This window comes from Bombina bombina, chromosome 11, assembly GCF_027579735.1.
Source record: "Bombina bombina isolate aBomBom1 chromosome 11, aBomBom1.pri, whole genome shotgun sequence".
NCBI classification, from domain to species: Eukaryota; Metazoa; Chordata; class Amphibia; order Anura; family Bombinatoridae; genus Bombina; species Bombina bombina.
In genome coordinates, this window is record NC_069509.1 from 70,532,363 (window position 1) to 70,545,037 (window position 12,675).

The 12,675-nt window shown below is 36.4% G+C and overlaps 1 pseudogene; it reads right to left on the bottom strand.

Moving 5' to 3' along the window:
- Window positions 1-9,514: 9,514 nt before the first annotated feature.
- On the bottom strand, window positions 9,515-10,107 carry LOC128641968 (death domain-containing protein CRADD-like; annotated as a pseudogene).
- Window positions 10,108-12,675: the final 2,568 nt, after the last annotated feature.

Sequence of the window (12,675 nt, forward strand, 5' to 3'; positions counted from 1 at the left end):
TTTTCCTTGTTTCCGTGCGAGCCTTCAGGTTTGCCAGAAACAGGAGTTAAGAAGCAGCAGTCTTAAGACTAGCGGCAGGGGGCGGCATTGCATAAGCAGTTCACTAGAACTGCTTGTGCAATGTTAAATATCGGCAGCGTATGCTGTCGGCATTCAGTGATGTCGGGCGAACATGATCGCTGCAGCGTATCATGTCCGTCCGACAGATAGTAAATCGGCCCCATAGTATTCTCTAATAAAAATACAGAGGATAAATGGCTAACATTTAAAACTTTGCTGAATAAATATACATATCAACACATGGTTTTAAAAGTAAAATAAATAAATCCAAGCCAATGTGGCTAAATAAAAATGTGTTATGAGAAATAAGGAAAAAAAACGTAGGGCATTTAAATGATTTAATGAAAATAGTACAGACTCAACATTCCAAATATATAAGGAATGTAACACAGCATGCAAAAAAACAATCAAATTAGCCAAAATTGAAAATAAAAGATTAATTGCAAAGTCAAACCCTAAAAGGTTTTTAAAGTACTATATAAATCCCTGAATAGACCTCACTTTGAGTATGGAGTGCAGTTCTGGGAACCAATCTAAAAAAAAAAACATGGCAGTTCAGAGAAGGGCCACGCAACTAATAATGGGAATGGAGAATTTAAGCTATGAGGAGAGGTTAGTCAAAAGCTGGGTCTGTTTTCGCTAGAAAAAAGGCGCTTGAGAGGTAACATGATTACTTTATAAATATATTAAAGGCCCATATGCAGAGATGGTGGAAGCTCTATTTATTCCAAGATTGTTTGTGCCAAGAAGTCACAATTTAAGACTGGAGGAAAGGAAATTTAATCTCCAGCAGCGTAAATATTTTTTTCACTGCAAGAGCAATCAAATTGTCGAACTCATTACCTAAGAAGGTAGTAAATGACAAAACAACATAAAAATGTTTTAGATACATTTCTGGCTAGAAACATAATTCAGAGATGTGATTGCTTGTGTTAAATGGGTCACCTTATTTTAATGTGATTAATTTAATCTCAACTGGATCTTTTATTATATATTAAGATTTGTATAGGTTGAACTCGATGGATGTCTGTCTTTTTTCAACATCATCTACTATGTTACTATGTTAAATGATTATGCCCAGGTTGCTTTTCTTTATATTTCTTTTTATTTAGGAAACGCATGGTACAAATAACAAGTATACACAGAAATATACATTAAATGATAATACAATCATTATACAAGAGACATATATGTGTATATTAGTAGGATGTCCTCTTTTTAATCCCTTTTGAGTGTGGTATGGATCACTCTTGGACCCTTAGTAGTTGAACGTTAGGGAAGCGTAGGGATTATACAACATGACAACTACACAAAAACATAAATAATTCTAGTTAAACTAACTAGAGGCCTTAGCCTAATCTTCCGGTTACCATCAAGGGGAAACCTGTGTATTATAGGTAAAGGAACTGCCCTTTAAGATTTTTGAGGCCTGTGAATATGAACCTCAATGTTAAATTAGTATAAACTTAGTTGCGCTTTCCTCTTAAAAATTGTATTTATAAAAGTTATAAAGAATAAAAAAATAATTTGCTACCAACAAGGTTTCCTGTAATGTTTGAGTTGCTTTGTAATAAGCGAGGCTTTCCTTTTTTACTTTTATTTTTATCTCCCACTCGACTTTGGCCGCTAGCTACACGGGAGTGGTATATCTCATGAATCCCAAATACAGAGATGATGGTAGCGCTTTTGGCATAAAACCTCATATTATTATTATAGGTAGTGTATCAAGAAAGCTGCTTAGTTCAGGCAGTGTGCATTTGATTAGTACTAGAGGCCATACGGTAGCGTTATAATTAAGTATGTAACGTAAAAAGAAGTATGGTAAACCTAGGTGTTCTAGATAGCAAGTTATGTCCGCTGAGTTCCAGCTTCACTGGAATATAGGCAGTAGCAATTTCCTCAGGGAAAGTGATAGTGGTTAGGCAATAGTTGCATTTGATTCACTGTCCTTGTGATGAAGTCTCTTTGGGGGCCCCAACATACCCCCACATGAAACATATATACATATGTGATGATAATGCTATTGCATAAATCCCTGTACATTACTATTATAGGCAGTCCGTTGAAAAAAATCTACCTAGTTCATGCAGTGGGGCAATTGAATAATATAAAAGGCAATACATTAGAATTATAATTAAATATGTAACCTGAGGAGAGGTATGTTAAACCTAAGTGTTCTAAGTAACAAGTTATGTGCTGGGTTATAACTACCAGTGTTAACTTATAGAAAAATAATTAGTCATCAACAAACTTTACCAGTGTCACTGGAATACAGGTAGTGGTAATGTCCTTTTTGAGAGGTCTCTCTAGCCATCGGGTTCTAGTTGTGAGAACGAATTAGTCTTAGTGGCTATATTGTGTCCCCTTTGTAGAGGTTTGTTAAGGCATTTCAGCGGTGGTGTCGTATTGGGTCCTATTAGAAGCCTTCTCAAAGTATCTACAGGTGTTGCATTACCACAAAGGCTTTCAGAGGTCTCAGGCCAGTGTTCAATCTGGATCACATTCTTCCGTTTCATGCCTACAGATGGGAGGCTCATTTGTGGTCTTGGTGTGTCTTCTCGGGGGCCCCCCAACAAGCCCGCTTTATAAATGGGTTGCAGAAATTGCCTTTCCATTCATTGGGATCCATCCAGGGTATCATGGAATCTGTTAGACATTAGCTGAGCTTTCTGCAAACAATCCCCATCTGGCCTTCTTTTAAGATAGCTGCACAGAGATTCTGATAATGTTGCGCCTAGAGTAGATTTTTGCTCTGTGGTAAGGATGCTCCCCAGGCGCTGTAGTACCTTGTGGTGATAGATAATGGTGGGAAGGTTGGTTTCTGCAGCTTTATCAGAGTTTGTCCCTGCTTTCTTCACACAAAGACATAGTCTCAGCAAGTGATCGGATGGTGCTGAGTCAATGGGGTGCTAAAAGAGCTTTTCCAGTTTTTGCCATTGTATGCTGAAAGTGTTTTATGCTCCTGCTTCTTCAGCGGAGGCCATTTTGATTTTAATGTGTTAATAGCCCTTTTGCGGCCGTCGGCCTTCTCTTTTCCTTGGGGTCCCCTTGTCTTAATGATTTTACTTGTGAAGTTCATGCAGATGTGCCGGTGTGGCTGGCTAAGGCACAATACCTCAGATAAACTGAGGGGGGTAGCGTCGCCCAGCAGTAGCCGCCGCTCTAGGCCCTTATGTTCTGAGTCATGGCTCCAGTTTTATATATACAGCATGGGTTATATGATGGAGAACTCCACTGTATAGTGATGCTCTAAGAGATATATATTGAACTAAGTTGCTGTCAAAAGTTCTCTAAAAAATGGCGGATTAATAGGGATTCCAAAAGAGTTCTGGATGCAACCGTTCCGAGTCGCTGTTCAAACATGCCCCCACTTTTTAAAAAAAAAAAAAATCTTCTCAAAGCTTTGCTTGTCCTTCTAATCAGAGACTGTATAGACCAGGTACAGAGCTTATATGACTTTTGATAAGACTGTTAAATAAATAACAAACTAAAAAGCAAAGTAAGTAGGGTGTGGTACAGGGTTGGAAGTATGAGAATGCCCAACTACAGCAAGTATTTATTTAGTAATAATAGTTCAATTTAAAATGGAATGATTTTTTCTTAAAAAATGTTTATATTTTTTTTGTTTTTTAACAATTGATGTGCAACTTTAATATATCTATCTGTGACTTTGCTGGTAGGCTTCATTTGTAACATACCTTATTTAAAGTCATGGTAAATCCTAGCGTTTGGGAAACGCTAGGATTTACAATCGTAACAAATAAAGGGGACTTTCATTCATGAAGTATAAAATACTTCATTCTGAAAGCCCCTTTATTTGTTAGCAGCGTTTGCTGCGCTGAGCTGCTAAAGTCAGCCCACGGGCAGAACGCTATTTGGTTGAGAGGTGACGTTTCCACCTCTTAGCCAATAGCCGTGCGGGAAATACAGCTTGGCGCCAGGTTTTGCGGTGCCAAGCTGTATTTCCTGCACTGCTATTGGCTAAAAGGTGGAAACGTCACCTCTCAGCCAAATTGCGTTCTGCCGTGGGCTGCCTTTAGCAGCTCAGCGCAGCAAACGCTGCTAACAAATAAAGGGGCTTTCAGAATGAAGTACTATTACCATCACTTTAAAAAACAAACAAAAAAAAAAACAGAAAAATCTGTAACAATGTCTGCAATCACAGAAAGATAAATCAAATAAATAAAGATTAAAAGAAATGGAAAAAGTAAAGTATGAACCACATTCTAGAGCTCAAAATTATTCATGAAACAAAACTCTTAAGTGCATTATAGATTTGGTTATAAATAATTGGAAGTACAACTGGGGAAATTAATTGTGAATTATTATTTCAGATTATTTAAAGATAGGAAAGTTAAGAAGAAGCAAGTTCTTTGTTTTTTTATGTGCCATTTTAGTCAAATGTTCTACCTTTTGATAGGTTACATCACTAATCTTAAAACAAGAAATATTAACACATGTCCTTCACTGCAGGCGATGGATATCAAACTGAGAGCCTGCCTTTTGTATCATCTATCAATTTCTAAGATTTTAAATATTAATGTTTTAACATTGCTCGTAAATTTATCTTTTGAAAGCTTGTAATATTCTGGGCTTTCAGTGATTAATGCCTATATATTTCAAAATAACACACACATACATAGATAAATACTTAGATATAAATAAAGAAAAATAGATAGATAGACGGATAGATGTGTAAGCGTTATCACCATATTTATATATCTAAATGCTTTATTTTTAGATAATATTAAAAATATGCAAAAAAATAAGACCTACAATTAAACTAAAAACTTGTTATATATCACCTTGATAGCTTAAATGAATCTGTAATCTGTGAAGAAGCAATGGTAGCCTAAATTAAGAAAATAAAGTAAAAAAAACAGTATTAAAAATGATGAGGTTTTGAGTATATGTTTGTATGCATCCATGAACATGTGTAGATACTGTAATATGTAAAGATTGATTCACAATGAGTACATGCCTGATTGGCTTAGAATGGTAAATACTGTATATACATTGACTACAGCTATTTAATTTTTTATGCATTCTATAAATAACCAGAAACCTCCCATGGGTGCATAGGCAGTCGGTTTGTCACGGACTTACACCTAGTGACCTGCGCTCTGAATAAAAAACATGCTGTTACATTGCTTTAGCGTGAACTGCAAATGCCTCTAATAAACTGTTAATTGGCTCAACTGTTATGCTGCATGCAAATGAGCTTAATTACATGAAATACCAAATATTGGAAAACAAACTTCTAGACCTTAATTTAATCTAATTTTTAATTCATTTTAAATTGTATGTAATGAATGAGTTTGTCTTAGGCCTGAAAATTCACAAATGGGAAAAAAGGTTGTTAAAACAATTTATTGTTAGTAATATGTTTATGGGTACATTCAGTAAGGGTGATAGTTATAGCAGTATGTAATATATGGACAACATTTTGCCAGCTATATAGCCATAATAGCTTAGATCAGATGTTTGGGATCTGCAGCCTAATTAAGCCAGATGTATGGCCAGATGAGACCTTGCATCAGACGCATATCCCAGCCTCATTATTGCAGTTGCATTTGCAGAGACATTTGTGTGTCCTCAGATCAGGGCCCCTGCCGCACACTTTTTGGAAAAGCTGTATGTCCTAATGACACCCCAGATTATTCTTTAGACTAGAATACCTCCTAACATTTCCTGGAGGCCCTCCGGGATTCAAAATTTTAATTTTGTGGGCGGGCTGTGTTGTGAAGGAAATAGTCATGGACGGATAGGGTTGTGAAGGCATGTCTTGATGGTAAGTGGGCATATCTGGGTGGACAATGGGCATGGCAAATATAATCACTTAAAAACAGGAGAATCTATGGATGTGGGCAGGTAATAGGGCGGAATGGTTGGCAAGCACGTATAAACCTTGGTGATGCATTTAACATGTAGCCTACTTATACAGATATATTCCCAAATGAGACTTCAGTTGAATGTAAAAAAGCAAACAAATAAAATTAAAAAAATATCCCACTGATGTCACATATCTTGGTGATTACCTTTTTTTCATTCCTGATTCATTGTATACTTTGATTTCACATTATTCCTCTTCCTGTTAAAGGTTACTTCTTAAAGAAATATTGTACTGTACATTTTCTCCTTTGTAATGTGTTCCTAATGATTCCTTTTATTTATTGGAATCATTTACCTTTATTTCTCATTTGAAATAGCTAACCAATAGAGCACACTTAGTTTACTTCTATTATCAAATTTACTTCACTCTCTTGGTATCCTTAGTTGAAAAGAAGGAAGTTGCACATGTCATCAGCACTATATGGCAGCTTTATTTCAAGAATGTTATGCATTTTCAAAAGCACTGGCAAAAGTGTTTCCTGCCATGTAGTGCTCGAAATTCACACTACCAAATTTGATGATTTAAAGGGCCATTAAACCCCAAAAAAATATTTCATGATTCAGATAGAGAAAACAATTTTAAACAACATTCCAATTTATTTCTATTATCTAATTTGCTGCAATCTTTAGATATCCTTTGTTAAAGAAATAGCAATGCACAATGGTGAGCCAATCACATGAGGCATCTATCAGAAGCTACTGAGCCTATCAAGATATGCTTTTCAGGAAAGAATATCAAGAGAATGAAGCAAATTAGATAATTGAAGTAAATTAGAAAGTTGTTTAAAATGGTATTCTCTATCTAAATCATGAAAGAAAAAAATTGGGTTTAATGTCCCTTTAAGTGAATTAGAAACTTTTTTTCAATTGTTTGCTCAGTCTAAATTATGAAAGAAATGTTTGGGGTTTCATGTCCCTTGTAATATATCCACGGGTCCTAGCTTGTTTTAGAGTATTCAACCCCAATACCTGGGTCCACTTCTTGTCTGACATTCCAACACAGCCACATGATAGTGACAGCTTCAAATGATCAAGCAAAACATTCTTGAACAATGCGTCTTTGCTATGCAGACATGCTGTTACGGAATCTATCCTACTGTCAATAAAATACAACTTCCTAGTGAATTCTTCATTTACATTACAGAAAAGTGAGAAATCTTATAGTGCTTGTTTTGGTTGAGGTATTTGCAGCAGAAATACTAAGGTTCTTATGCAACTTTACAGATCACTAGTAAGGGCTTATCTTCAGTATTTTGTGAACTTCCAGAGGCCATATCTCCAGAAAGATATAAACAAAGTGGAATCTGTTCACTTAAATGATACACAACCAAAAATAAAACGTACCAGGAAAGGCTCAATTACCTAAATATGTTTAGCTTAGAGGAGAGAAGGGAAATATGTGATACGACAAGGATTTTAAGTGGCTTAGTAAAGCTGAGGTTGTGAGTACTTTTCATAAAAAAATCAAGAACAAGGGGTCATGATCTTAAAGGCACATAAAACAGGTTGAGATCTGTGCATATCTTGTTTTATGTCCCTTTACCCTTAAGGGTAGTAGATTCAGGAATAACTTACAGAAAGGGTGATTGATTCATGGAATAAACCTCCATTAGAGGCAGTAAGAACAAACAATCTGGGGGGACTTCAAGAATTTCTTAGATAAGATTAGGCGGCTGTCCTACCAATTAGATAAGTTTACACTTTTATGAAATTTTGGACAAACTTCTTGGGTTTATGATTCTTCTCTGCAGTCAAAATTGTCCCACTGGTGTTTTTTGGGTGGAACCACGACTGGAGTGGGGGTGGGGCTTGTTGAAAGAAGGGCTGGGGCATAATGTGAGAATAGATTTGCAGGGTGAATGAGAGCATGTTCTTTTTCTTTACTATAATGGTCCTTTTGCACATAAATAAATACACATATTCACACAGGGACATACTGACCTATTGGGAATTGGTTAATGACCAACAATACTAAGGGGTAGATTTAACAAGCAGAGAATGCTGCTTTCTACGCTCAAAGTGTCTGGCTCACCGTAAACGAAAGTTAAGAAGCAGCGGTTGAAAGACCACTGCTCCTTAACTTGTCCGCCACCTTTTAGGTGGCAGACAGCAATCATCCCGATCCGATCAGGATGATTGTCACCCCCTGCTATTGGCTTATTGGCTGCGAATGTGCAGGGGGGTGGTATTGCAAAAGCATTTTAGAGGAAATGCTTGTGCAATGTTAATCGCCAACAGCGAATGCTGTCGGCATTTAGCGACGTCGGGCGGAAATGATTCACTACAGCTAATCATGTCCGCCCGGCACTTGGTAAATCTACCCCGTCTCTATTTCACATCAATCTGACAGCGACCATTTAAACAAGGTCAATGTTAGATGTAGATTTGGGTGTGTTGCTATTGTTAGCATATGCATTGGCAAGGTTTGCTGGCGGCACCCATCAATGACCCTCCCAGTACTTAAATCAGTTTGGTTTGATGAAAAAGGTCTGTGGCTGGACTGGGGGCTGGGTGAAGGGGCTCTTATTTTTTTTTCCCATAGTCCAAAGGGTTGTTAGTCTCAGTTGTCAGTTTGCCCCTGTATACACACGCACGCACACATACACACACACATACACACACACATACACACACATAAACACACATACACACACACACACATACACACACACATATACACACACGTACACACACACATACACACACACATAAACACATTTACACACACACACATACACACACACACACATACACACTTGACCCCTTCCAATCCTTGACTCTTTAACCCTTCCCCCAAAACAAATTTCTTCAATAACCTTTTCACTTTTATTAAAGGGAAATTCAACCTAATTTTTTCATTCTTGATTCAGATAGAGTAGACATTTTTAAAGGGACACTATACCCAAATTTTTTCTTTTGTGATTCAGATAGTGCATACAATTTTTTTTGTTTGTTTTTTTGTTTCAAAAGACAGTTTCCTTGTTTTGTTCTATGTTACCTATACAAATCAGATTCCTTCAGAAAAAAACAGGAAACATACAGATAATAGCTTTAATTTGCAGAAAATCCCTTAAATGATAAAAAGCCACTATTACAAAATGTATAATATAATTTATATAAAGTGAAAGACAAAAATTAATATTATTCACTTTGTTCTAAATGTTGAGATCACATATTTTAAGATGTCATATTATGTAACATTAACTCACTCTTCCAAAAGACAAAAAGTTATATAATATACTCATGTTTACAGATATAAGAAGTTCAAAACCAGAAGTCTAATTTAATGTTTTGTTATTATGAATGTGCCTCCTCAGTTAACACCTAAATAATAAACAAGTTATAACCAAGATACATGGACAAAATATGTGCCAAATGACATAGAAGTACAGCACTTCATCGATCTTCTGTACTCTTGGTTAAGTCATCATTGACTCAATTAAAAAAAAATGTCATTAGGACACTGCTTGAAATTGCTTTGATCCGCTAATCCATTATATGTTATTCACAATTAATTATGCATTACTGGTCTATAAAGCTGCCTGGAGGGTTCCCTTTAATATCATTGCAAAATGTCAAGTAATATTGAGGTGTCAACCTCAGCTGCTTTCAGAGCATCTGACAGGCACTTTATAGTGGCTTTACTACCCATCTGCCATCTCCACATAATTAGTCCTTCCAACACTTGTGAGCTTACACTGTAGGGATGGTGAGTTTTGCACCTATACAGTTGGTCATAGTTGAGTCCCAGATGCATTAGTATCTGCTCCCACTCTGATACTAATTTTACAGCCAAGCGATTGAGCTGCTTATTAGTGGGAGAGCTGTTGAGGACTCTTGCTGTGAGCTCTACATTGCTTTTTGGAGGAAGATCTACAATCTTGCATTCCCTTTCAAGGGTTTCACGCACCCATGGAAACTCTGTCAAGGAGTCCAAGAAAATATTAAAAGCTTTTGGACCACGTGTGGAGAGGTGATCAAGGAGCTCATGGTCCTCCTCTGGCTGGTAGTCTGAGAGCAGATGTCCTCTAGTTGCTCCTCTGTAATAACCCCTTCTTGGAACAGGTACTGAGGAGCAAGTCCATCAGCTAGGCCCTCGGTACACAACTGGAGGCACAGCCTCCTCAGCAATTGCTTGTGTCTGGGATCCATCATCTAAAACCTTCTCGAATGACAGCAACCAGACAGGATTTCTTCAAAAAAGGTCAAATTTATTGACGTTTCGGGGAGTAAACTTCCCTTCTTCAGAACATCAAAGTGCATACAATTTTAAGCAACTTTCTAATTTACTCAAATTATCATTTTTTCTTCATTCTCTTGTTATCTTTATTTGAAAAAGAAGGCATCTAAGCTAAGGAGACAGACAATTTTTAGTTCAGAACTCTGGATAGGACTTGTTTATTGGTGGGTGAATTTATCAACCAATCAGAACGAACAACCCAGGTTGTTCACCAAAAATGGGCCGGCATCTAAACTTACATTCTTGCTTTTCAAATAAAGATATCAAGAGAATGAAGAAAATTTGATAATAGGAGTAAATTAGAAAGTTGCTTAAAATGTCATGCTCTATCTAAATCACACACAAAAAATTGGGTTCAGTGTCCCTTTAAACAACTTTTCATATTACTTCTATTGTCGATTTATTTTTGAAAGATTGCTCAAAATTGTATGCTTTATCTGAATCATGAAGGAAACATTTTGAGTTTCATGCCCTTTTAAGCTTTAACTCACAAGTCATTCATTATTTCAACAGCACTTTAAGATGTATTTAAATGCACAATAGCAAGAGTTAAAAATAAAATACTTGCAGTACTGGGCTAAGGGGCATATTCATCAAACTCCGTATGGAAACAGAAGATATGAAACAGCAGACTAAAGACCGCTGCTCCATAACCTGTCCAATAAGGGTGGCGGACAGAAATCGAAATAAATCAAATCGATCGAATACGATCGGGTTGATTGACACCCCCTTCTAGCAGCCGATTGGCCACAAATCTGCAGTGGGCGGCAATGCACCAGCAGTTCTTGTAATGATGCAATGATAAATGCCGAGAGCGTATGCTGTCAGCATTTATCGATGTGCAGCAGACATGATCCGTTATATCGGATCATGTCCGCTCGCACAATCATAAATATGCCCCTATGTGTTAATGTTTATGAGAGACAGAGCACAAAATAATGCACCATGGATAGTAATCTGGCCTTAAATCTTTAATTTTGTGATGTAAAAAATGTAAGGCTAGATTACAAGTGGAGCGCTAATTGATTGTACGCCCACAAATGACCAAATTTGCCCGATTGCTGGGCGTGCGATAAATAACCAGCCATTACAAGTGGCTGGTTATTGATACCACAAGCTCTTGGTAGCAATTAGCGCTTATTAACTTAACCAGAGATCAGATCTCTTGTTAATTTTATAAATGTCCACCAAACCCCCCGCCCCCCACCACCAATTAATTTTGATATACTTTATGAAAAAGAAAGATAGTAACATCTTTACTTTTTAATAAAATAACTGCAAGAAGAGTTTTTGGGGTCTAAAGGGAGCGGGTGTGGGGCATTATGGGAACTGTGTGTTCCCAGTAAATATAAATGTATATGTATATACTCATATTAACACTTAAATATATATGTATATATTCATATACATATACAATTTGCTGCCATCGCTGCTCGACTTACCCAGTTTGTTTTGACAGGTTCTCGTGCCATGTATGACAGCATGAGAACGCGGCTCCTATTTGAGCCTTTGGAAGTGCGCTTTCGTGAGCACAACCCTTCCCAGCAATGTGAATGCAAGCTCGTGTTCGTATTGCTGTCAACTTATAATGCAAGCACACATTAGCGTGCTCTGGTATTACTCAGTGGAGCACAAATATCACTTTCACAAAAGCGATATTTAGAGCTCCACTTGTAATCTGGCCTGTAATGTAGTCTATTTATTTTTCAAACTTTTGCTGTAATTTGAAAAAAAAAAAGTCTTAAAAATCCCAATAGGTGAATTTTTTTTGTCCAACTGAAATTTATAACGCTAAAAAAAATAAAGTATTTTATAATATATGATAATGATTTATCTTTCATTTTTCTTTATGACCCAGAAAACAGAATTAATTAAAGAATCTTGAGAAAATCCCACTAAGACAATTTTTCAAAATGGCCCAGAGCAACTTCATTAATTTACGGTCACAACTGTATATTGAAAAAATCATAAATAAACCATAAATAAAATGTATCCATATAAAATATTTGCTATGATAAATACATTTGTGATTTTCTGTCATAAGTACTAGTATCACTGGATATTAAAATGTTTTGTTATTAAAGTTCAATACTATATTTTATTAAAAAGGAAAGAACGTTAATGGATACATATGAAGCCATTTGCAGAACCGGTCTGTCCAAAGGGATTCTAAGTCTGCAGAATGCAATTACCGGGATATGATTTTATTATATTGAAGGTAAGTCATTTTCATGTGTCAGTCTAAAATACAGAAAAGTCAGTACAAAGCAATCTCTTTCCTTAGATGTGTGGAAAACCTTTTTCAAAGATGTTCCTGATCACAAATAATTTATTTGTAAAATAATTTACATGTACAATAAAAACTAACACAGGGCATAGTTAGTGAAAGCTTTAGAAAAAGGTCTGAATATTTTATCAGATTTCCAAACACAGCACATTTTATCCATGCGAGAATAAGAATATAATGAGAAAAGCAAACACCT